Source organism: Schistocerca americana, chromosome 2 (genome assembly GCF_021461395.2).
Source record: "Schistocerca americana isolate TAMUIC-IGC-003095 chromosome 2, iqSchAmer2.1, whole genome shotgun sequence".
NCBI lineage: Eukaryota > Metazoa > Arthropoda > Insecta > Orthoptera > Acrididae > Schistocerca > Schistocerca americana.
The window spans coordinates 188053082-188080735 of record NC_060120.1 but is presented as its reverse complement, the minus strand read 5'-3'; positions in this window follow the sequence as shown (position 1 = coordinate 188080735).

The following is a 27654-nucleotide window of genomic DNA, read 5'->3' as shown; positions in this document are numbered from 1 at the left end:
TTTTAAAATTTTTTGCATTAAGCCATGTATCGATACATTAAGACGTTGAGAAGACTATCATGTTTATCTGTGCGTTATCAACTTTGGGAACCGGAAATTTACCTGAAAGTAGGCTTATAAGCCGAAACCTAGGTTGCGCAGTAATATTGTAAGAGGTCCATGATTAAAGAATTTGTTGCTAGCGCACTCGAGCAGTGTAATTTCGATGGATTGCTCACGCACTGCCTGCGATATGTAAGCTATAAGAGAATCTCAGACCAGAGAGCAGTGTTGTATGCAGTAAGAGCAGTGTCTGTAGCAGTAGCAGTAAGTAGTTGCTAGCAGTCTGGTGTATCGTGTTGGCTGGGCCGGTCGTGTGGAGCGATGGCGGTGCCTGAGCGTTGTAGTATAAGGTAAAAACAGCCTCGCACATATGTAGTATTGTTATATCAAGTCCCATGTAAATGTTTTTAAAAAGAAATCTCTTAATAATAAACTTTCTTACAAAATTTAACTTTTCACAATCATTCATCTCAATTTAAAGAATTTACTAATTTCTCCAATCCATGGTCATCCTGATTATTGTAAAGAAAAATCAGTTGTTTCTTTTTATACATGACAAATCTATTGGCCAGCATTGCACTGAGCTGTGCCCGAAAAATTTCTTATAGGGGCAGATATATACACGTTATCCGGCGACCTTATTGAGGTAAGAATTTTCATTTATTCAGAATGATCTTTCAGGGCCATGACGCAGCACTGCTGACGTCCAAAATTTACCAGTTTAAATTCACAGTCAATTATTGAAAGGTTATAAGTGAGTCACATTTTTATTATTCCTAGGTTACGGAATAATAAACTGTTGGAAGGTTACGCTGAATGTGAATGAAATAAATAATTATATTGTTCTTACTGTTGGGAGGTTACGGAATTTTTTTGTGGGGAGGTTACAACATTAATAATAAAATTTGTGAAACAAGGCAAGAAACAGTGTTAGTTTAGTTAATGTACAGTGTTTCACCAAGAACCCACAGTTGATTCAATTAAAATGATAGTGTAATTATTTTGATTATTTTGACAGGTCCATCCCCTGGTACAATGTTTGTCCCCAATTTGGATACCGTGTTCCAAGACGACAGGTGGTTTTTGTTTATACAGCTCGCATCGTTCGGGACTGGTTTTGTGAACACGAGGATGAATTTTCGCGTCTCCCCCGACCACTACGGTCACCAGATCGCAACGTTTTTGAGCCTTTGTCATCTACTTTGGAAAGATGGGTGCATGATTGCTATCCATTTCCATCATTGTTACATGAAAATGCCACTATTTTGCAGGAATAATGGTATAAGATTCCCTTGAAAACCATATAGGAACTCCTGAAACGACTGGAGGCTGTTTTAAATGCCAACGTATCTCCTGCACCGCAGTAGGCGTGGTTGTAAGTTGTGCTAAAGGTGTTTTCACATTTTTATCCACTTCCTGTATATCTCATATGGGTATCTTAAGAGAAAGATAAGTGATTAGGGCACGAACACAGGCGTCTAGACAAACATTTTCTCTCACTCAGTACGCGAATGTATAGGAAAGAGAATTGCTAATTGTGGTGCGATGTATCCTTCGCCACGCACTGTAGTGTAGCTTGTGGACTGTTTGAGATGTTGGTGTAGGATAGGACCCCGCTTATTTCCTTTCCTACTTTTGTTCAGCGCCGACCGAGATGGCCGAGCGGTTCTAGGCGCTACAGTCTGCAACCGCGCGACCGCTACGGTCGCAGATTCGAATCCTGCCTCGGGCATGGATGTGTGTGATGTCCTTAGGTTTGTTAAGTTTAAGTAGTTCTAAGTTCTAGGGGACTGATGACCTTAGAAGTTAAGTCCCATATTGCCCAGTGCGATTTGAATCATTTTTTTGTTCAGCGTGATTCATACTACTCGTACAACTCTAACAGCCTCCTCGGCGACTAGACGTTATATTATTTCTTGAAATGGAACTTTAAAGCTCGTAAATCCCTGTAAGAGTTTTACACGCTGAACCTGTGCACTGGTTGCGATATTCTTACGACCCCTTACTGCTGCTCGTAATTGGCAACGGTCCCGCTGACTGACGGACGTGGTGCCGTATTTGGTTGGAGATTCCCAGAACTGCTGAGGAAGGCCACGCGACGGAAAAAAGAGCCCATGCGAGACCAAACAGCTTCTCGGCACACATCAGGAGTCATGCTCGCGGCAGTACGCCGAAGAAAAATTATGCGCCGCTTCGAGCGAAACTGGCTTCTGTTGGGACGTGACGCAACCGCGATGTGGTTTGTTGTGCTGTGCTGTGTGCGCCCACTCCGTCTCCACTTGCAAGTGTCAACTGGCTACTGTTCTCCGTATGATGTCCACGAACAGAAACGTTCACGCTATCGCAATTTTCTCGCGCTTTTGTTAGTTAACATTACATTTTTTTCCCTTTTTACTTAAGGTCTTCAGTCCTCTGACTACTTTGGAGCGCCCTACAACGAATTCCTATCCAGAGCCAACTTCCTCGTTTCATTGTAGAACTTGCATACGAACACCTTAATTACGTTAAAAAAAGATAAAAAAAAACGATGTGCCATGAAGGAATTATCCGAATGGGACGGAAGTCGGTAGATTTGATGTGCAGGTACAGACAAACAAATGGTTGTATGTATGTATTGTATTATATGTTAACTGGGGGCCTAGAAACGACGGAGAGGCTCCGTCCCTGCCGCAGCCGCAGTGGTCCACAACCCCACGACGACTACCACAGTCCACTTCACCCCTCCGCCGCCCCACACCGAACCCAGGGTTATTGTGCGGTTCGGCCCCCGGTGGCCCCCCCAGGCAATGTCTCACACCAGGCGAGTGTAACCCCTATGTTTGCGTGGTAGAGTAATGATGGTGTACGCGTACGTGGAGAACTTGTTTGCGCATCAATCGCCGACATAGTGTAGCTGAGGCGGAGTAAGGGGAACCAGCCCGCATTCGCCGAGGCAAATGGAAAACCGTCTAAAAACCATCCACAGACTGGCCGGTTCACCGGACCTCGACACAAATCCGCCGGGCGGATTCGTGCCGCGGACCAGGCGCTCCTCGACCGGAAAGCCGTGAGTTAGACCGCACGGCCAACTGGGCGGGCAACAAATGGTTACTAGTTCACAAAAACTGAATGATTTATTCAAGAACTTCACAGACTGAACAAGTTAATAACACGTTGATCCACCTCTGGTCCTTATGCAAGCAGTTTTTCGGCTTGCCTTTGATTGATGGAGTTGTTGCATGTCCTCCTGAGAGGTATCGTTCCAAACTCTATTCAGTTGGCGTTTGTCATTGGGGCTTAGTTCGAAGAGGGACTCCTCACTGAAGACAATTATACTCCAGTCAATTAGATTCCAAGCAGAAGACGTGCCTGGAGATTCCTCCGACAGCGGGGGGATACTAACCTGACTATCGCCCCCCACACGTCCAGAAACCCAGGAGGCATTGTCTGGGGTGCCATTTCTTTTCATAGTAGGACCCCTTTTGCTGTCACCTGCGGCACCCATACAGCAGAGCGGTACGTTGACGGTATTCTACGCCCCATTTTGTCGCCCTTCATGGCAAGACATCCTTGGCCTCCATTTCAGCAAGATTATATCCGTCCGCGCAGGGCGAGAGTTTCTACTGCTTGTCTTTGTGCTTGCCAAACTCTCAGTGTTTGCCAAACGCTGTCTTCGTGTTTGCCAAACCCTACTTTGGCTAGCGAAGTCGCCGGATCTCTTCCCAATAGAGAACGTTGCAGCGCTATGGAGGGTACCGTCCAACCATCTTGGAGTTTTTGACGATGTAATGCGCCAATTGGACTGAATCTGGGACAATATCCTTTAGAAGGACATCCGATAACTCTGGCAATCATTACCAAGCCGAATAACAAATTGCATGGGGGTGAGAGGTGGCCAGCTCCTTACTGACTTGCTCAGTACACGAAGCTCTTTTCCTTGAATAAATCGACCGACTTTTCTGAAATTAAAATCATTTGTTTGTATGTACATGTACTTCAAATCTACCGTTTTCTGTCTCATTCGTGTAAGTCCTTCATGGTGTTTTTATTTTTGAATGCATTTCTTAGATATCTTCCAGTCTCCGCCTTACTCTACCGTCTTTGCCTTCTACAGTTCCCTCAAACACCACTGACTAAATTCTTTGTTGTCTTACCATATGTTTTATTATCCTGCCCCTTCTTTTTGTCAATATTTTCCTCATGTTCCGCTCCTCGCCGATTCTACACGTACATCTAGACTCTACAAACAATTGAAGTGCAAGGCATGGACACGTCCCATTGAACCAGTTATTAGGACTGTGTTTCGTTCCATTCCCGAACAGACTAATAATGATGGCTTAAAAGTCTCTGTCCGCATTGTAATTTCACTAATATTTTGTTCGAGATCCCTATGGGAGCAATACGTGAGAGACTTCTAATATATTCATAGATTCTTCACCTAAAGTTGGGTTACTGAGACTTTGGAAGTAGTTTTTCACGGAATAATTTGCTTATAAAATGGTTCAAATGGCTCTGAGCACTATGGGACTTAACTTCTGAGGTCATCAGTCCCCTAGAACTTAGAACTACTTAAACCTAACTAACGTAAGGACATCACACACACCCATGCCCGAGGCAGGATTCGAACCTGCGACCGTAGCGGTCGCGCGGTTCCAGACTGTAGCGCCTAGAACCGCTCGGCCACCCCGGTCGGCAATTTGCTTGTATCTTCAAGTGTCTGCCATTTCTGTTCTTTCAGCATCTTCGTGACGCTCTCCCATGGGTCAAACAAACCTGAGACCATTCGTGCCACCCTCCTCTGTATACGTACAATATTCTCTGTAGTGGTATTTGATGGGTCCCACACACTTCAGCAGTATTCTATGATTGTCATACCCGAGTGTTTTATAACCAATCTGCTTTTCAGTCTGATTGCATTTTTCTGGCATTCTACCAATGAATCACAATCAGCTACCGGCTTTACCTACGATTGAAACTATGTGATCGTTCCATCTCAAATCCCGATAAATTATTACCCCCAGTTATTTGTGTTAGTTAATCGATTTCAGCTGGACTCACTGATGTTGCAGTCATAGGATACTACGTTTTTTTAGTTCCTTTCACGTCCCTGCCTGACTGGACACCAGTTTTACATTCCACAAGAATTTGAGTTTTGTGAAAGATCTTCCGATTTCTGTTACGGTAGTTATTAACGTCTTCAAGCATTGCTCTTTTGACAGCCAAACGCATTTCGTTCATCATCTCGCCATCTACAGCCCTCTGCTTTTACACCTACTATGAGGTAGTCTCTATTTCTTTAGAATTTTCTTTGCAGTGACTCTTTACCATGGATGTTCCCTCCTACCATGAACTGATCTACAGGGTATCCAACACGTGAGCAACTACTCATTTAAACTTGCGCCATGTTTCCTCTACATGCTCCTGTCCTGAGCTAAAAGTTTCAAGTTGAGATGAACGATACTGCATCGTTCTCTATTTACCGAATATAGCAACCACCGTCTACTATTGTTAATTAAGTCAACAATTAAAAATCTGTAATGTAATCTAAGTGCAAATCTTTTATGTTGCATTAATGTAGTTAAATTCACAGTATCAGCGACAGAAGGTAAAGCTGAATTATTTACCTTTTTCTAGCACTCCTTGTCCAGCAACAAACCATTTGACACATTCCGAAATTTAGGTCCTTATTTCAACTATGAAAGGTGGCTACACTGAGCCACGGCGCCAGAGATTGCGCCAAAGAGTATTATTCAGCCGCCTCCACAGTACCTGTCGAGGACTCGTAATAGTCAGTGCTAGGGGAGAGCTCGTAGTAGAGTGTTTGTTGAGATGTGCTAGTAGGCAGTGCTTGCTGAGATGTGATATTGGAGAGTTCTGGTTGAGATGTGGTAGTAGCGAGTCGGTGTGGAGAGATTGTAATGTTTAGAGTGCTTTTCATCAATATAAACGAAGGTAAAAAAAAAAAATTTTCTTTTCTCTCTCATTATTTCAGTGTCCTGAATAATGTGTCATTACAGGTTCAGTCAACAAAGCATCTGGCTTGTGTTCTTGTATTAGAGTGTACTTCTGCTTTCCGTACGCAATTATAGTATTTCTATTTTTTATCACGTCAGTATAAACGATATTTGAAATTTCTTGTCTTGTTGAAGAAGAACCGTGCCAGATGTGTACGTTGAGTCACACTCCCACACACAGAACAGTTACTCTTGTGCTTGTTGTTGCGTTGGTTTTATAGTTGCTGGGGACTTAATTAATTAATTGTGTTAACGAAAATTTTCTTTCATTCTTTGTTGTTATTCTATACAGTCAGATTGCGTACAAATACTAGTCAGGGCCAACCGTTTACGAGACTTGCGTAATCGGACATACAGTTACCAAAAAAGTATTTTCATTTTATTTAATTAAGCCCCAATGCACGTGGCGACCGCTGCTTCGGATCGTCCCTTGGAATTATTCTGATTGTAAAAATAGTAGACAGTAGTATTGTTGTAGTAATTTGTAGTTTAGTAATTGTAGTCTATAATGCATGTGTAGATTTGGTAATTGTCATTCTTCTAATGGTATTTTTTTTCAGAATTTAATTTTGTTGTCTTGTATACGCGTTTGACAATTTAGTGCAATTATTTCAATTGTTCGTTGATCGTGTTTGAGGGAAATATTTCGTGTGAATGGTATTGTTGAAGATGAGGAGTCATTGTGTGTAATTTTCGTACAATGACGAATTTTTTATGTTTTGTAAATGATTACGCGGTCAATGAAACAGGCAAAAATGATGAATAGTCAAAATAACGAAATTGTTAACATGGCGAACTCGCCAACAGAGGAAAACAGTGTCATGAATAATGTAGTGGAAAACAATTTAATAAGTAGGGAAAATAGTCCGGAAACAGTTCAAAATTTTTCACAATCGAAAAATTCTCAGATTGCGTGGTTAACGACAGAAGAAATGGAGCAGTTAATGAGTGCTATATTAAATTTGGGATCAAAAATAGGAACAATTGAAACAGAAATAGGAACAATTATAACCGAGATGAAAGCAGTGGGATCACAGTTACGATCTGAATTTAAAACAGAGATAGGAACAATTAAAACCGAGATGGGAACTTTGAGATCTGAAATTAAAACAGAAATGAAAGCAATGACAACACGCTTATGCTCACAAATAGGATCAATTAAAACAAAGATGGAAACAATGACAACACGGTTAGACTCACGAATAGGGACGGGTTTCAAAAACATGAAAGATGAATCAAAGAAAGAAAGTAGAGAAGAAGTACAACCGATTTTGAATGCTCACAATAATAGTTTAATTTCAATAGAAATTAGACAAGAGGAACAGGACAGAGAACAGGAAGAAAGAGATCGCGTGATAGTACAAAAATTTTCAGAATTAAATTTACAACGTGCACACGATAAGGAAGAAATAATTGAAAGAATCGAGGAATCCGTACCAAATGACAGAATAAATAACTTAACGCAACAGTGTGAACAGTTAACTACTAAAAGTGACAACACCGAAACCCGAGTCGCGACATTTACAGAAGACGTAAATAAACAGAAAGAACAATTAAGTGACTCATCGGAAAGAGTTGAGGAGATCTCAGATAAATTGACAAGTGTTAGTTTAGCAGAAGGGTTTGAAGAAAATAATTTGTTTCATTTACGTGATGCAACAAGAGAGCGCCAGGCGCGTGAATTTAACAATAATCGTTATTGTGACTGGAACAGACGCGGTAGGTCTTTGTCGCCACGAGGCGAAAACATTGACTATAAACACTTCTTAACTGTTCGGAAGATTAAGATATTTCGCAATTCTAAGAACGACATACATCCATGTTCATGGTCAGGTCAATTAGCGTACGCACTTCCGCCAAATTTGCCACTAAGTCACAAACTGGAAATTATGTGCGGCTATTAAAGTCCTCAGGGGATTCACTACTCTTAAGTGAATATGTGCCGTAGCGAGCATAGGGCCCCGAGCTGTAGTGGTGCTATTTCCCTTTTAGTTTTCTGCACCGCTGCCTACTCTTTTACTATTCTTTGCATCTGTCAAAACAACTCTTCGACTATCAATCTATCTAGTGAGTAAGTAAACAATAACCGGATATGACGATTTTACCCAAAAGAGATTTCGAAAATTACCATTTGGACTTTATACTGTACCTTCAGCAGCATTAATTTCTAATTTAAACGAAATTTTACCTGTTTATCTTCGTGACAATATTACTTCATATGTTGACGATATTCTTATTGCTAAACGTTCTTGGAGTGAGCACAACAAAATTTTGGATTCATTATTACGTATTTTTGTAAGAGTTGGCGTTACAGTGAACTTGGAAAAATCTGAATTTGGTCGTTCTCAGGTGAAATTTCTCGGTCACATTATTTCTACAGAAGGTATTCTTCCTGATCCAGAAAAATTAGACGCTGTTCGTAATTATGCTGTTCCTACCACAAAACGTGAGGTTCGTAGTTTCTAAAATTTTTGTGGAATGATCTACTTTTGAAAAATTTTTGTAGAATGACATACTTGTGAGAAACTAACAGCTACATGTAAACATGCAGAGAATACAAGGATACCGCGCTGTGTTTTGGTGGCGGCACATACTCAAAGCAACAGTCAAGTCTACGCGCCGCACAAGGCAGTCGTTGACCGCAAACAATTGCGTCCTACGTCACGAGCCTACAGCTGATCGAGCGCTCAGTGCGAATGCACTGACAGCCGTAAACAAATACACAGTTTAATTTCTCCGATTAAATTCAGTATAAAGCTATAGTGACTTGATGAATTATGTTATTAACATTCAGTATTTTTCAGGATACGGTTCTATAAAATATTTAAGAACTACAGGTAAATTCTGTGCGTGTCCGACGTTAAGACGACTTGCTATCGAGAAATTTTCAGGAAGAATGTAATTTTGAAGAAGAAACTAATAAACTAAAAAAAGTAACTGTTAATTGAGTTCATTTTTCAGGTAACATATTTCCACTTAGGTACGTACTTTAGACGTAATTTGCTGCTCGCGATTACGTGATTCATACTTTGTGCTAAATTTCATGTTCTATGAAATTACTTGTGAAGCGACGTGCTTGCGTACGTTGACTGATTTTGACAATGATTATTAATGAACTGGGTTGTAACTTGTGTATATTATGCATCTCTTGGCTGCAATGTTTTTTCACTGATGTCATATTTTTTTTTATTATGTGTCTGCTGTGCTTATTTATTTAAATTATAATTGTCACCTGATTAATTGTGCTGATGTGGTTAGGTATGTAAGTTATACGTTGTGATTTATCTGCTTGCGCCTTCATGTTTACTTATTAAGATTACATATGAACATTTATTTGCTCATGCTGATATGATGCTAATGACCTGTTTATTACGTAAGATGTATGTTTACTGCTATGCGTATGGATTGCATATTTATAGATTTCTGTTTGTCGTCATAACTACTCTTTAATTTGCTATATAGAAATGCTGATATACTGTGTATGAACATAGAGTTTAGGCCACATTATTGTATTAATTATAGATTGTTCGCTTGGCAGAGCCTCGTTGTAAGAATTGTGCTGCATCCACTTGTTGACATTCTGTTCTCTACTGGTATATTTACTCGCTATTGCTTGTTTTGCTTACGCTCAGTGCCTTATATTTTTAAGATAGGAAAATGAACTGCTATAAATCGACATAAACGACATTAGTACAAGAAACTTCATAGAAGTCACATGAGCTGAGGTTTTATGGAAGCTGTATAAATTTATGCTAATAGGAAGGAAGCTAACGACATGACATACCATTACTAGGTTTAGACCATTAACAATTATTACACTGCATTCTACGTGAGCAATTGAAATAGGAAGTGACACTTGACACAAGAAATACTCCACATGTTTGCCATAATTCTTGAAGTGGTGTACACACTGTGAAATATTATGATCATTCACACTCCGTAATCGTACTTAATTACTGAGAGTTATTCGAACTAAGTCTGTTAGAGGTCATGTATGCATTTCTTTGTTTATAATTCATAATGAGTAGAAGATTTGGGTCAGATGGATTACACAGAGGTTGTGTGTTGACATTGTGTCTTCGGATTGTATGGGATGATGAGGTTTGCATTAGGATTTTATCTGTACTTGTTCGAGGAGACTGACTAGAGGAAAGAGTTGTTATGGAAGTGAAATGATATTGGTAATAAGGTTTATATGTATCGATGTACTGAAGAGGTATTATTGAGGTATTATTGAGATTATATGAAGTTGATGATTATTGGAGTTTTTGTGGACAAGAGGTAAGGTAAATGATATTAATGATAAGGTTTATATGTATCGACGTAAGAGGTATTATTGAAGTATTGAGATTATGTGATGCTGATGATTATTGGAGTTTTTGTGGACAAGAGGTAAGGTAAATGATATTGATGATAAGATTTATATGTATCGACGTAAGAGGTATTATTGAAGTATTGAGATTATGTGATGCTGATGATTATTGGAGTTTTGGTGTATAAGAGGTAAAGTAAGTGAGGAGCATTTTTTTTTTTTTTTGTTGGTTTATATGGAACAAGGAAGATGAAGATAGCAGACTAGAACACTAAAGTGGAAGGAAGATTGTCTACACACACTTTGTTAAATCACTAAGCAGTATATACTTTTTTTTTGGAGAGAGGAAGTATTTGCATATCTTGGCTCACTGACAGTTGTTCAGCAACGGTACATTTTGATCTGGCTTGGCAAACATTGGTCTTGACATGATGACTATGACGTTGACTTAACTATTATTGACTGTTATACATTGCTGCCACTACTACTTGATACACAAGATGAACATCAAATTTTGACAGAATTGCATTTACACAGTTAACACTATTCAATTACACAGTAGTACTTAATGTGGATGAAAGATGAGTGAATGTGTTTTGTGTGTTTTCCTTTCCTAATCCTACCCACCTATCTCCTAAATATTATTTTATTTGTTTGTATGGTTTGCACTGACACCCATAAATATTATAGGTTTACTGGTATTTGTGTATTTGTAATAGTTAATATGACAATTATCTGATATCATTTGTGTGTTTATTAGAATTTGTATGTTTAGTGTAAGAGCATTGTAAAAGCGTTAGTATGTGCATTTAAACTATTGTTCATGCGTGAACTGTCTGATTAGTGATGGTGAATATTATGAACTGTTACCTGCACTTTTTCAACATAATGGGTGCCACTTAGAAATGTTTAATTTCTGCTGATGAACTGTGTGATCAGTGATAGTAAATATTATGGACTGTTACTTGTACTTTTTCTACGTGATTGGTGCCACTAGGACATGTTTAATTTCTGCTTATAAACTCTGATGAACAGTGTGATTAGTGATAGTGAATATTATGGACTGCTGTCTGGACCTGCTCATCATTGCTAGGTGCCACTAATGGAACTGCTTCTATTGAAATGATGTCACTTGTTGGTGTCTGCACCTGTTCAACATTACTGGGTGCCACTGATGAACTGCTTCTACTGAAATGATGTCACTTGTTGATGTTTGCACCTGTTCAACATTGCTGGGTGCCACAGATGGAACTGCTTCTACTGAAATGAAGTCACTTGTTGGTGTCTGCACCTGTTCAACATTGCTGGGTGCCACTGATGAAACTGCTTTTACTAAAATGATGTCACTTGTTGGTGTTTGCACCTGTTGACAATCGGTGGGTGCTACTACTGGAACTAATCATTGAAAGCATTTTATGTGAACATTTGTATAAACTGATTTTTTGTGTATTGTGTGAACTATTATGTAAAGTCACATGTATGAAAAGAATTTGTATTGCTTACTGTATTTTATATAGTAGGTTATTGAAAGGTCAGTGCAAAGCCAAAAATTTTATCTAATTATGTGATATTTAGGTATTAATATTATCTTTTATTTTTGTCTGTATTTTTGTGGACGAATTTGGTGGTACTTTCACCACCAATGCTGGCAAAAATACCATCAAATTCTGGCCCGTGAAGGAGGGGCATATGAAAGGTGGCTACACTGAGCCACGGCGCCAGAGATTGCGCCAAAGAGTATTATTCAGCCGCCTCCACAGTACCTGTCGAGGACTCGTAATAGTCAGTGCTAGGGGAGAGCTCGTAGTAGAGTGTTTGTTGAGATGTGCTAGTAGGCAGTGCTTGCTGAGATGTGGTTCTGGTTGAGATGTGGTAGTAGCGAGTCGGTGTGGAGAGACTGTAATGTTTAGAGTGCTTTTCATCAATATAAACGAAGGTAAAAAAAAAATTTTCTCTTCTCTCTCATTATTTCAGTGTCCTGAATAATGTGTCATTACAGGTTCAGTCAACAAAGCATCTGGCTTGTGTTCTTGTATTAGAGTGTAATTCTGCTTTCCTTACGCAATTATAGTATTTCTATTTTTTTATCACGTCAGTATAAATGATATTTGAAATTTCTTGTCTTGTTGAAGAAGAACCGTGCCAGATGTGTACGTTGGGTCACACTCCCACACACAGAACAGTTACTCTTGTGCTTGTTGTTGCGTTGGTTTTATAGTTGCTGGGGACCTAATTAATTAATTGTGTTAACGAAAATTTTCTTTCATTCTTTGTTGTTATTCTATACAGTCAGATTGCGTACAAATACTAGTCAGGGCCAACCGTTTACGAGACTTGCGTAATCGGACATACAGTTACCAAAAAATTATTTTCATTTTATTTAATTAAGCCCCCATGCAACTATAGAACGAAACACTCTCCACTTTTAAACTTATTACGGTGCTCCATATCAATTCCAAACTTACGAACCTGTTAAAGTCACAATAAACGAATTCGCAATATTTTTGCAAAAACAAATGACAGTTTTGAAATAACTAACTCGCATACACAACTGCTCTATCCAAGTGATTGCTGACATCTAACTGTGTTCAACATGTATGCACAGCAAAGAAGAATTTCAGTGAATTTACAAATATTTAAGTATAAACTGTGATGTGTATTGTGTGCAATAAAAATATAAATTTATGTGTAATTGTAAAATATAACTTACTTCAGTAAAATATAATTTATGTTAACTTTCATAATCATGAATTTTGTCACATTTTTGTTTAAATTAAACTGAAAGCTCCAGGATGACTAACATTCTGGAGTTTTCGTGTTGTTGCATTCTTAGCATACAAGAAGTTCTCAGTAATTCCAAAAAGAATAAAGAAATAGTAAAAACCTGAAAGTGCTTTAATACAGAAGACTCCCTTCCAAAACGAGAATCATGCAAATACGAACAAAAACGGTGTCGCACATGAAAAGGTGGCATTAACAGATTCAGTTTGGATAACAGAGTGTCAACCATGGATCGTTGCAACATATCAATCTTTATACTTGCTCAGTTTGTCGTTGATACCAGTTCGATGTGAACTTCCTCAAAAAGATCAGGTCTGTTTGTTGCCATTACATCAAATATATTTCCAACACGAGTGGAGTTTCAAACCTTCGGTTCCAGGTAGTTTTCAGAGAATGCATTTAATAAAGTTTCGCATGATATGTTGCCATTCACACCGTTAACAAAACCGAAATCATCTCAACAAACTGATGGGTGATTAACGATTAATGTACAAATGGGAAACTTAGGAGGTGTGATAAAAATACGGTGAATGATCTTTTTTCTTTTTTTCTTATTTTTAGCAGAGATTGCTGAGGCTACAATCATTTGACGTAATTTGTCCGATAGCCTGATCCACTGAGACAGACAGCGTTACGTTGGTACACGTTCTGACATGTTAGTCAGCGTCCAGACACGCTAGTGTGATGTGTTTATAGAATCTGTTGCGCACCATGGATTTCGAAGAACGCATGAACATTAAGTTGCAAAACCGTGCCCAAGAAATTCATGAAATGCTGAAATTGGTGCATGCTGATAATTCTGCAACTGAAGACAGTTTACAAGTGGTATGAGCTATTTAAAAGCGGAAATGGGTCGCTAGAAAACGAGCAATGTTCTGGACGTTCATTAAGCTCAAAAACAGAAGCAAACTTGCAATGAGTGGCAAAAGTTGCTCTTTCAAACAGGCGAATATCTATTTGAGAGCTTATCGAAGAACTTAGCATCTCGTGTGGGTACGTACAAAACATTTTAGCAGATTATTTGCAAGTGAAATCAGTGAGTGCAAAATTTGTTCCCATACCTTTGACCTATGAACATAAGGAAAACGGTGTGTCGGATTGCACACAGAAGAAGAAATGTCTGTATTCAGATCCGGATTTCATGTTCAAAACTATAACTTTGAGTCTACGGATATGACCTTGAGACGAAAATTCAGAATTCCCAAAGGAAACCGAGTGAATCTCCTCGCCGTAAAAAGCCATGTCAGTCAAAATCTAGTATCAGAGTCAAGCTCATTGTATTGGAAGATACTGAAGGCGTATTGCGATCGGAGTTCGTTCCAAAGGACAAACGTAAACGCCGAATTTTACAAGGGCGGACACCAACGTTTGCGAAACGATGAAAGAAGAAAGATACCAGCAAAATGGACCAATGGCTTCCTTCTTGATCACGACAAAGCGCCGTGCCACACCTCGCTTTTATTCGCTAGTTTTTGGCCGGAAAAAGAGTTCCTGTCCATCCACATGCGCCTTACTCGTCAGATTTAGCACCATGCCACTTCCGGCTCTCCCCGACAATTTAAACCGTGCATGAAGGAAAACGTTTTGATACGATACCTGACAATGGCAGGGCCACGACAGAGCAGCTCAACCATCTTCTAAAAGAACCTTCGAGAAATACTTCCATCATGGATTCAACGATGGGATAAGTGGGCTGCTAGCCAAGGACAGTATTTTGAAGGAGATTAAATCAAATTCCTTGTAAGTTTGTTACTTTGTTTCTGATAAAATTGTTCGCCGTCTTTTAGATCACCCGTCTTACGTACTGACGAACTCAGATTTTCTCTAAAGCTTTCGGTTACACGAGGAGATGAGCCTCGTGGTGGATAGAAGCTCTGCAGGGAACTTACTCATATCTTATCAGTCACTCTAACTTTCGGCATCCATCTATGACATCACATCTCAATCGTATCTCTTCTTTACCGGTCTTCTCCATCATTTTCTTCCACACAAAGATATGCTCGAAACGTAAATTCAAACTAATTCTTCAAATTAAGGCCGTATCTGATACCTATAGTTTTCTTTTAACCAGGAATTACCGTTTAGCCTGCACTAGTCTTCTCTTTCTGTCCTCCTTGCTTTTTGTGTCAGAATTTCTTAACTCCGCTTACTTCGTGGTCATAAATTTTAATGTTAAGTTTATCGCTCTTCTCATTTCTGCTCCTCATTATTTTCACCTTTCTTCCGTCTACTCTCAGTCCTTAATGTGTGGTGATTAGTTTGTTCATTACATTCAACAGGACCTGCATTTTTTTTCCACAGTTTCACTGAGGATAGTAATAAAATCGGCGAATCATTCACCCTGAATTTTAATCCCAACCCTGAACTTTCCTTTTATTTATTTCTTCCTCGCTGTATAGGTTGAAAAGAACGATAGAAAGACCAATCGCGGCACATTTTCTCATCCGAGCACTTCGTTCTTGGTCTTCAATTCTTATTTTTCTCTCTTGGTTCTTATATATAATATACATCAACCGTCTTTCACCAATTTATCTGAGAAATTCAAACATCTTGTAATATTTTACTTTGTCGGAAGGTTTTTCTAGTTTAAAAATTCTATAACCCTCTCATGGTTTTTCTTAACTATTTCTTCTATTATTACGCGTAACACCAGAACTGGCTCTCTGGTGCCTTTGCATTTCCTACAGCCGAACTGGTCGTCACCTAGCAGGTCCTCTATTTTTGTTTCCATTAGTCTGTATATTACTTTGCTGCTTCCAAAACATTAAATTTATCAGATTCCTTTTATAAATATTTACCTAAACAAACACAGAAGTGACGAAAGTCAAGGAATTGTGGTATGCACATATACAGATGGCGGTACTATCGCGTACGCAAGGTGTGAAAGGACAGTGCATTGGTGGAGCTGTCATTTGTAATCAGATGATTCATGTGAAAAAGTTTCCGATGAGATTATGGCCGCACGACGGGAGTTAACAGACCTTGAACGCGGGATGGTAGTTGCAGCTAGACGCAAGGTACATTTCATTTCGAAAATCGTTAGGGAATTCAATATTCTAGGATCCACAGTGTCAAGAGTGTGCTGAGAATAATAAATTTTATTGAATTTAAGGCATTACGGACAACACAGTGGCCGACGGCCTCCACTTAACGACCGAGAGCAGCGGCGTTTGCGTAGAGTTGTCAGTGCTAACAGACAAGCAACACTGCGTGAAATAGCCGCAAAGATCAATGTGGGACGTACGACGAGCGTATCCGTTAGGACAGTGTGGCGAAATATGACATTAATGAGCTGTGTCACCAGACGACCGACGTGAGTGCCTTTGCTAACAGCACGTCATCGCCTATAGCGCCTGTCCTGCTTCCTTGACCATATCGGTTGCACACTTGACGACTGGACAACCGTGTCAGATGAGACCCGATTTTAGTTTGTTGGAGCTGATGGTAGGGTTCAAGTGCGATCCAGACCCGACGAAACCACGGGCCCAAGCTGGTGTTGGGTCCATAAAGGTGTGGTCTGTGTTTACATGATGGACAGCGTCCTCTGGCCCAACTGAACCGATCGTTGACTGATAATGATTATATTCGGCTACATGGAAACCATTTGCAGCTATTCATGGACTTCATAATCGCAAACAACGATCGAATTTTTAAGAATGACAATGCGCCCTATCACCGGTCCAGAACTGTTGACGATTGGTTAAAAGAACATTCTATACTATTCAAGGGAATGATCTGGCAATCCAGATCTCCCGACATGAATCCCACCGAAAATTTGTGTGACATACTCAAGAGGTCAGCTCGTGCACGAAATTCTGCACTGGCAAAACTTTCGCGATTAAGGACGGCTATAGAGGCAGCATGTCTTAGTATTTCTGCAGGGGACTTCTAACGACCTGTTGAGCCCATACTAAGTCGAGCTGCTGGGCTACAGGGAGCAAACGGAAGACCCACACGATATCAGGAGGAATCTCATGACTTTTGTCACCTGAGCGTAAATCTGTACTACAGAGTATTTTGTCACTGCAATATACTGATCATGAATAAGCTATTTGACATCCACTCGTGCATAAAGGTCCCCTCCAGGCTTTCCCATGTGATCTGTCTTTCAGTACATGTGCCTAAGTCATTAGAGCATGATATCTAGCTCGATCTAGAGACCTTAAATTGTCTTCACACTGGTCTTTTTTTATACCTATGATTCCAGTGAAAAACTGTCTTGGTCCATCTAACATCAATTCGCTTGGATCTCTGTTCAACCTACCATTTTATTTTCATTCGGGTCATAATTAGTCTCCTCCTCCACTCTGCTGCTGATCCATTGGTCTGTTTTCTGTCTCCTCTACCAAAGTGGTTTAAATGGCTCTGACCACTATGGGACTTAACATCTAATGTCATCAGTCCCCTAGAACTTAGAACTACTTAAACCTAACTAACCGAAGGACATCATACACATCCATGCCCGAGGCAGGATTCGAACGTGCGACCGTAGCGGTCGTGCGGTTCCAGGCTGAGGCGCCTAGAACCGCTCGGCCACATCGATCGGCTCTCCTCTACCGATTTCCACGATGTATCTTTAAAATCAAAGCTCCACCTTGTGGCACTGATGGCCCAATCGGTACCGACCGACTGCCGTGTCATCCTCTGCCAGATGCGTCAATAGATACGGTTTGGACGACCTTGGGTCCAACATACGCCTGTCACGGCCATTGTCGGATTTCATGACCTTGAAGCGGCTACTTGCAACTGACATATCTCTTCAGTTGGCGTATCAAGGCGAGTGCCTCCCATTCCAGTCCTAACACCAACGAAAAACCCCGGTAGTACCGGGAATCAAACCCGGATCCTTTTCACAGTAGCCAGACACACTGACACTGAGGTACTGAGGCGGTATGTATCTGAAGGTAACGCAATGTTATTGTTCGATATGCGATGCGTTATAGCGAAACTGCCGGCCGCTGTGGCCGAGCGGTTCTAGACGCTTCAGTCCGGATCCGCGCTGCTGCTACGATCGCAGGTTCGAATTCTTCCTCGGGCATGGATGTGTGTGATGTTCTTAGGTTAGTTAGTGTGGTGTCACCGCCAGACACCACAATTGCTAGGTGGTAGCCTTTAAATCGGCCGCGGTCCGCTAGTATACGTCGGACCCGCGTGTCGCCACTATCAGTGATTGCAGACCGAGCGCCGCCACACGGCAGGTCTAGAGAGACTTCCTAGCACTCGCCCCAGTTGTACAGCCGACTTTGCTAGCGATGGTTCACTGACAAATTACGCTGTCATTTGCCGAGACGATAGTTAGCATAGCCTTCAGCTACGTCATTTGCTACGACCTAGCAAGGCGCCATTATCAATTGCTATTTATCTTGTGATGCATGTACCGTCAGACCGATGTTCACCAATTATGGATTAAAGTTAAGTATTCCAACAGCTACGTACTTTAATTGCTAGACTCAAATCCTTCAACTATTCCAGACCTCACTCCAGCCTGCGTGAGCTTAAACGCGTGCCTTTCGGCTTCACCTCCTAGTGGCTTGGCTGTCTTGCCAAGTCACAACAATTAGCTTTAAGTTGTTCTAAGTCTAGGGGACTGATGACCTCAGATGTTAAGTCCCATAGAGCTTAGAGCCATTTGAACCGTTCTGAATAGCGAAACTGTTTTGACATTCCAACTAAAATACGTCAACGAAATTCGAGTCGTTGTGGCCATGGTTTTAAGAATGGTGCACTAGAAAAGACTTTGGAAAACGGCTCGACGTAACACACCATTATGTTTTGAAGTACCATTTGTCAGAAGAAATAGTGTATAACATCTACCAGAAATGAAGTGATACTTTATCTGTTCGTCTGTTGTTTCTTATACTAACAAATCTAATTTCACTTGAACATACGGAAACAAAATTTCATGTAGTAGGTAAAAAGAGTTTACGATGTTGCAGTGCCTCTGTTCTTCAGAACCACGTGCGACGATCCTTTGGAGATGCCTGCTGCAATAGAAACCATTTTTCCCTGGTAGAAATCAGAGGTACACATTTGTGAATGTTCAGCCCTTTCATAAAGCGCAACTGCTGTCAACTGTTGGCCATCACTATGAAAATCTCAGCAAGTCAACGACAGTGCGCAGCTGCTCGTGACCAACAGATTACACAGTTGTGCTTGTTTCGCTCTATACCACTGCATAACTGAATATTGTTATTGATGTTTTGTGTGATAATTATTGAATAGTCATTTTATTTTTTACAATAAAGAATGTTTCATAATTACTTATTATATTTCATAAAGTGAAGCCAAGTGTACAAAGCATATTTTGGAAATGGGTACGTAATTTTGTATAAATCTTGCATCTATAATCATTTAAAAAATCACCTGAGAGCATTACCACCGAGCCCCGGTAGTCAAGAGAAGGCAGGATTCGGTTACGATTGTGGACGCGGCTGTAATCAGTTACTGTTGGTTGCCTTTTACGGTTACACACATTTATTTTTAAAACAGTAATCCCAGACTCAACAATAAATAAAAAGGACACGTTATTAATGAAGCAATAAACAACTGTGTAAATAATAGTGTTTTCAGTGTGTTACAATTTAGTATATCACCATAAAATACAGATACAAATAATGTTTTAAAAAACAAGCCACTGTGATCACGGCTGAAGGCTTTACACGCCAAGAATGGCAATAGCTTAAGAATGTTTAAGAAGTCGCTAGAATTTACAACTTACAGGTGTTGGGTAAGGCGCCACAAACAGAGCAGAAGGTATCAGACGCCAGGAATGTCAGTAAATAAGGTTTTAAGGCTTACTGCTAAAATAATCATTTTTTAAAGCAAATGACCACAATCACGGCTAAAGACCTTACACGCCAGGGACGGCAATTATATAAAAAATTTAGAAACCTGCTGTAAAACAGCAAATACAAGCAAAGGTTAATTTAAAGAAACAAGCAACTGACCCCCAAACGGGCGAAATAAGATGGTAAACCTTGTTACACAACTATTACACTGCTAGATTTATTCCAGAAGGCGACCAGAACTATTAACTAGACATACATAGCCTGTATTGTAGGCATTACAAGGTATGGTTACAAATAATACAATAATAAAACACAAGGACCAGTCACAGACGGTGCTCCAGGAATCGACCTCTGAGAAGGTCCGGCAACAAACACTTTCGAGAGCGATGAGACAGGCAGCACATTTCACAAGATAGTAACTCAGACTAGTGGCAGAGTAACGAATGGCTAATGATTATCTTGCTGAAGCTACCTGACGTCCGATAAACCAAATGCAATGCTGGAACATTACGCCAAGGCTGGAACTGGCGATCTGCACTATGTCCCCAGAATACTGTGTTTAGAGCGCACGGGACGAGAAAGGAACCACTACCAGATTTCCGTCAGATTCCACAAACCCGAAAATCTGAACAAACAAGTCACAGTACAGAACACCAGACAAACTACCAGTAACTAAAACCTCACTCGTTTTGTGTGTGAGGCAAAACCGAAATGTAACCAACCAGAATTAGCAACCACACGTCATTGCGGAAACAATCGCAAAGCGAGCCACGACCAAGTACGAAATGAGTGACATCAAATTCATTAGGTACACAAACACACACTGAACTCACTGCGACAACTCTGACGACGGCTGTCAGAATGAAACAAGTCTCTTCACTGCTTTATTAATTCACAGTTGAGTAACCACACCGTATAATCACTGAGCCAAGTGCCTTTAACACAGTAGGGTCTTCAAGTACTAAACGGTACGCAGATCCACCGAACTGCACACGATGGCTCGATGATAATCTGTCACAACATCACATACATACTACCAGGCCCACACGGGTGAGTAACTCCATTCTACTTGGACAGAAATGCACTCATCTTAAAGCTTGCTGGATCCGGTTTATGACGCGTCCATGCGTGCCGCCAGCGGTCCCGACGTGTTCTCGCACTGCGCAGACCTGGCTCCTCCTGAGTCCCCAACCAAACTGCCCCACTCGCATGAGCCGGAAAAACTACGTCGTCGCCCCAAAGATAGGGCCACACTTACTACATCTCGATAACCGTCGCTGCTGCCACTAGCGGACAGGCAACGCTTACGAAACGAGTGGCGCCAGTCAAGACGAGAAGAAGAGAAACAACCGGATCCATGTCAGCTAAAGGATACGGTCTGGTCTCCAACAGAGGACCGAAACCTACCAACAGCACCAATGCGAGCTGCAGCACGGCTCAACCACATACAGAAAAATTTTCTTTCCTCCAGGTCTGAATGGATTAAAATGTGTCCCCTATTCTGGAATATAGATGATGGATACAAGAGAGCAGGATGTAGAGACGTAGTTTCCGACATATGAAAGTTTGAGTCTGGCTGTGAACGTGGTCAGATAGCCTAATGGCAACTTGTGATCTACGAACGAGGAATAAAATACCTTATTGTTATAAAAAAAAGTAGGGTGACCGTTCACAATAAGCGGGAAATACGTGTTCGACTCTCGGTCCGGCACATACAAATTGTCATTGTCGTCATTCCATTACGCAGCCGATTGTTGTCCATATTCACAACTACGAATACATTTCAAGATAAAAAAACAAAACTTCATGAAGTAGGTGTATTACTGCTTTGTTCGCGCACTGGGGCACAACGATTACTGTGGTGTTCTTTCATGGGGCACTGCGATTACTGCAGTGACTCTGGCATTGTATATGCAAATTTTCTTTCGACAGAGGTCATAAGGGAGCTAATGCACCGTTACGGCATACGCCTCACATTTTTGCAAATGAACGATCTTTATGTTCACTGTTCGCAAACTGGATGGAAAACAATTTTTGTCTCTCACTGTGGCTGGAGTGCACGCGAAATGGAATCCAGCGTGTTGCAGTCGGTTGTACCGTCTGAATGCATGCATCACACTACAGCGCATGGGAAGAAGTGTTCTTTATTCAGAACGCTCGTTGTCATGAAACGCTATCTTTCCGGTATTTACGTAAAGCGGGGAACAGTAAACTGAACGCAGGAACGCTTAATCTATCAGCCGATACAGATACGTAGTTTATTTCCGAAAGAAATAAAGAATAAATATATAGCAAAATTACGCTTTTTCAGAAAGACTCTTGAAGTATACCACCTGTATTGTAACTATAGTCTTGAGCAATTGAATTACGACGCATCTACGAAGTAAGATGCAAAGGAAAATTGAAGGTCCGTTATATTACGATTACTTTTGACAAAGGAAAGGTGAAGATACCAGAGAGGCGGGTCTGACATTTTTCTTGATAATAGACGCAATACTTCAGAAATATCGAGACATTTTCCTAGCATGTCTCGAACTATGACCAGCGTTCGACAGGTTGTGGCAAATAAAAGTGGCCGGGGCAAGTGGATACGATTGGACGGCAGCATCAACGAAGGAGGAAAAGACCTACAGTTACTTCCAACAGGATGGAACAACTGCCCATTGTGGGATGCGACAATAAAACCTGACGTTCAGCGAGAGGACTGTATTTAAAATTATTAAGAAGGTCTCGAAAAATTAAGTGCGATTTCACGATTTAGCACATAGATCAAAGAGAATTCAAGCTGAGATAGTTACTCGGACGCAACAAACCTTGGAGCAATCTCAGATCCGCCGGGCCCTAGAAGAAGAACGTCATGCGGCTGTAAGAGACCTTTGGGCAGTCACAACCTTGTCGCATAGTTGACGCTCAGCGTCACCAGCAACTGTTTCAGCATCATGATCGCCTCATTTTAATGAGGCTGTTAGGCGCGTTAACACGGGGCTGGTGAGGGCTGTGATGGCAGAGGGCATGGGTCAGATTTCAGTGGTGCCGGTTGGGTCTCTCAACAGATCGGATTTCACTAGGCATGGCCTACACCTCAACAACTATGGGAAGGGAAGGTTGGTAAAGCTTATAGGTAACAGTGTAGTGTGTGGCGGCTTTTGTACTCAAACAAATGTCACATATGATCACAAACTATGTAGCAAAGTTAATCCAACAGCAATAGAGAGTTTTTTAAACCTTGTCAAGGAACAAGAGTGGCAGGATGTTTATAGCGCCAATAACATAGATGATAAATATAATGCTTTCCTTAACACATTTCCCATGCTCTTTGAGAGCTGCTTTCCATTAGAACGTTCTAAATGGGATACTAGCAGTAATAGACAGCCACCCGGCTGACTAGTGGGATAAGGATTTCATGTAGAACAAAGCGGGAATTATATCAAAATGTTAGAAGTAGTCACACTCAAGCTACAGTAGCCCATTACAAACAATATTGTAAGGTACTTAAAATGTTATTAGGAAGGCAAAGAGTATGCGGTATGCAAATAGAATAGCCAATTCACAGGATAAAATTAAAACCATATTTTCAGTTGTGAAGGAAGTGTCTCGTCAGCAGCACGAGGTCTTGCGGTAGCGTTCTCGCTTCCTGCGCACGGGGTCCCGGGTTCGATTCTCGGCGGGGTCAGAGATTTTCTCTACCTCGTGATGACTGGGTGTTGTGTGTTCATCATCATCATTGACGTGCAAGTCGCCGAAGTGGCGTCAACTAAAAAGGACTTGCGATACGGCGGCCGAACTTCCCCGCAAGGGGCCTCCCGGCCAACAATGCCATACGGTCATTTCATTTCATCAATTATATAAAGTCAGTTCATAGTAAAAATATTACTGTTAATGATAAATCAGATGTATGTACAGTATTTGACGACCATTTTCTGAGCATTTCTGGTGAATTAAATAAAACTTTAGTTTCTACAGGGAATCATATAACTATCTAGGCAAATGCCTTTCTGAGATTGATGTCTGAAATACTCCTCTGCTCTGTGATACAGACAGGGGAGGACTGTGTCAATAATTAAATCACTGAAGACTGAGGACTCTCATGGTTATGATGGAATGGCTAGCGGAATGTTAAATTACTGTGCTGCACATGTTAGCCCTGTATTTAGCCATATTTGTAATTTTTCCTTTAGGAATGGTCACTTTCCTGAACGATTAAAGTACTCAGAAGTAAAGCCGCTCTATAAAAAGGGAGAAAGGGATAATGTAGATAATGCCTTGCTATCAAATGTACAGTTCGGCTTTAGAAGTCGTTTAACAACTGAAAATGCTATATTCTCTTTTCTCTGTAAGGTACTGGATGGTTTAAACAAAATGTTTCGAACGCTAGGCATATTTTTTGATTTAACTAAGGCGTTTGATTGTATTGATCACAAAATATAGCTCCAGAAGTTGGACCATTACGGAATACAGAGAGTATCTGACAATGGGTCACCTCGTACTTTAGCAACAGACGGCAAAAGGTCATTTTTGACAATGTTGAGAATGGCTGTGATGTGGGGTATGAGTGGGGTACGGTCAAGTGGGGGTGCCCCAGGGATCAGTGTTGGGGCCACGCCTGCTCCTTATTTATATAAATGATATGCCTTCTGGTATTACGAGTAACTCTAAAATATTTCTGTTTGCTGATGACACTAGCTTGGTAGTAAAGGATATTGTGTGCAACATTGGGTCGGTTTCAGATAGTGCAGTTGACGACCTAAGTTCATGGCTTGTAGAAACTAAACTAACGCTAACTCACAGTAAGACACAGTTTTTACAATTTCTAAACATCATTCATCAAAACTTGGCATTTTAATTTCACAGAATGGGCATATCATTAGTGAAACTGAACAGTTCAGATTTCTAGGTGTTCATATAAATAGTAAACTGTTGTGGAAAGTCCACATTCAGGATCTTGTTCAAAGACTTAACGCTACCATTTTTACTTTTCGGACGGTATCTGAAGTGAGTGATCGTTCGATACGAAAATTAGTCTACTTTGCTTCTTTTCATTCGCTTATGTCGTATGATTTTATATTTTGGAGTAACTCTTCCCATTGTAGAAGGATACTTTTGGCTCAGAAACGGTACGTTCTGGCAATAAGTCATGTAAGTTCACGAACCTCTTGTCGACCCCTGTTCACGAGTCTGGGTATTTTGACATCGACCTCTCAATATATAAATTCCTTACTGTCATTTCTTGTTAACAATATTAGCTTATTCCCAAGAATAAGCAGCTTTCACTCAGTTAATACTCGGCAGAAATCAAACCTGCATTTCGATTGGACTACCTTAACTTTTGTGCAGGGCCGGCTGCGGTGGCGGAGCGGTTCTAGGAGCTTCAGTCCGCAACCGCGTGACTGCTACGGTTGCAGGTTCGAATCCTGACCCGGGTATGGATGTGTGTGATATCCTTAGGTTAGTTAGGTTTAAGTAGTTCTAAGTTATTGGGGACTGATGACCTCAGATGTAAGTCCCATAGTGCTCAGAGCCATTTGAACCATTTGAACTTTTGTGCATGAAGTTGTGCTACTGCTGCATCCATTTTCAATGAGCTACCACTCGAATTCAAAAATCTTAGCAGTAATCCACGCGCTTTCAAATCCAAACTGAAGAGTTCCTCATGGGTCACTCCATCTATTCTGTTGAGGAGTTCCTTGAAAAATGAAGCTGATTCATGTTGTATTGTTGATTGATGACATTTGTCGGATTCACAAACATTTTATTTTTATCTGTTATTACTTTCATGTTGTAAATTCATGTACCGACACGTTGCATGACCTTGGAGATTTGCCCCTCAGTTTGGTTGTAGACGTGTAAATAAATAAATACTTCTGAACGAATGTAATGAACTGAGGCATCAGAAAATATGATGCATGCTTTCAGATGACTTCATTAGGTGTGGACGCAGAAGACAAAACGACAAGTATTTCCCCTACTTTTACGATTAAAGGTCAAATTTATTATGGAATTGGCTCTTCTCTTCACCACCAACGAAGCAGATAACAGGTTTTGAATATTGAGAGAATTCATTCGTTATGCACCTATGTACCAGCACTACAAACATTTATATATGAAGGCTTCACGGGTTGTCAGCCGAGTAGCGTTGTCGTCTCGTTTCGATGGAATGCGTCTCAGTGATTTTCAGGAGACAACCCACGTAGACTTCATATATGAAATTCGCCGAGAAAGCCTGCACTCATATACTACAAACATTTATTCTTATACACATCCATATCTATACCACTGTATACCCAGGTATTTATAAATTACTAGAATAGTTCCTCACCATCATTCATCATAACAAAACTACTGACGTGCTAGAGCACGTCTCTAGGAGAGTACTGTGAACTGCACAATCAAGTGCTTTTCACAAGTAGTGAAAAAAACCATTTGGCAATATTTTGACATTGAAAGTTTTTGCGCTCTGTGCTTCATCGATATCCCTTGGGTATATGCACTTTAAACATAATAAGCTTAAACCTGAATATATCGTCCGTAAAGACGGCGTCATGATGGATGCTGCGACTGTTGGTAACATTAATAAAACAGTTTACTGCGTGTGTTCCTCATTTATTTTTCCACTACACGTTCGATGGTTCTCACCATCATCTGCAATGGAGAACCGTTTATTTACACAGATTGTGTTAGTGAAAATTGGTACAAGACGGAGGAACGGAGCTATAACTTTATCGGTGGCGCGTCTTGTCTGCTCTTTACAGCTTGTGCACTGCCAAGCCATACCAAGGTCTGTCAGCTGCGATCCGTGACGTAACGACGGCTCACACACGATATCTGTGCGCCCCTGCGCTATTTCTGAGCCGGCCAGACTTGTTTACGATCAGTCACGCGAACGCTCGCGAAATTGTCACTCGAAGGCCGACCGGTTGCGTTTGCAGACTTTTCTACTGGCCAGTATTTTCTCCGTGTCCGCGAAGCCGCACGTGCCTGAGTATTATAACATAACGAGCAGGCCGGTGTTTACGGAGTGCTGGATTCTTGCGAAGTCACTCAGAAGAGAACGAGACGGTCTGTTACGAAAGCATGTCTACATAATACAAACATATCACATGTGCCCGTGGGAACTGCTGTCAGGCAATCATTAGAACTGCGAATTATACGAAAACTGAAGATCTGTTGTAGATGACCAGTTCGGCTTTAAGGATGATAATGGACCAAAGCGGCAGTTTTAACGCGCCCTTGAAAAGAAAAATAAAGACACTATCATAGGATTTGGGGATCTAGAAAAAGCATTCGAAAATGTAAAAATGGTGCAAGAAGTGAGAAATTGTCACAAGAAAAGGCGTAAAATATAGAACCAATGCAAGTGTTATACTCTACCAAAACTACGGTACGATAGTTTTGATACACCACATAAATGACGTAGTAAATGGTAGGACAAGCGGTAGAGTTGGTAGAACTGGTAGGGAAAGATACAGCAAAAAATGTGTACGAGGGAAAGTGGCTTCTCCTTTCCTTTCCCGTTCTTTTATTTTATTTATTTATTTATTTTTTTTGCATGTAAATAGAACCGCACATCATTCAGTGTTAGTTTATCATTCATTTGGTATTTTATATCCCTACACACCACAAATTGCATTTTACAAGTAATAAAAATTAGTACAACGAAAAACCAGCCTGAAGTTGCAAATTTAACTTTCTTATTCACTCGATGACTAGTTTCGTGCCGAGATCCATTTTCAAACCATCG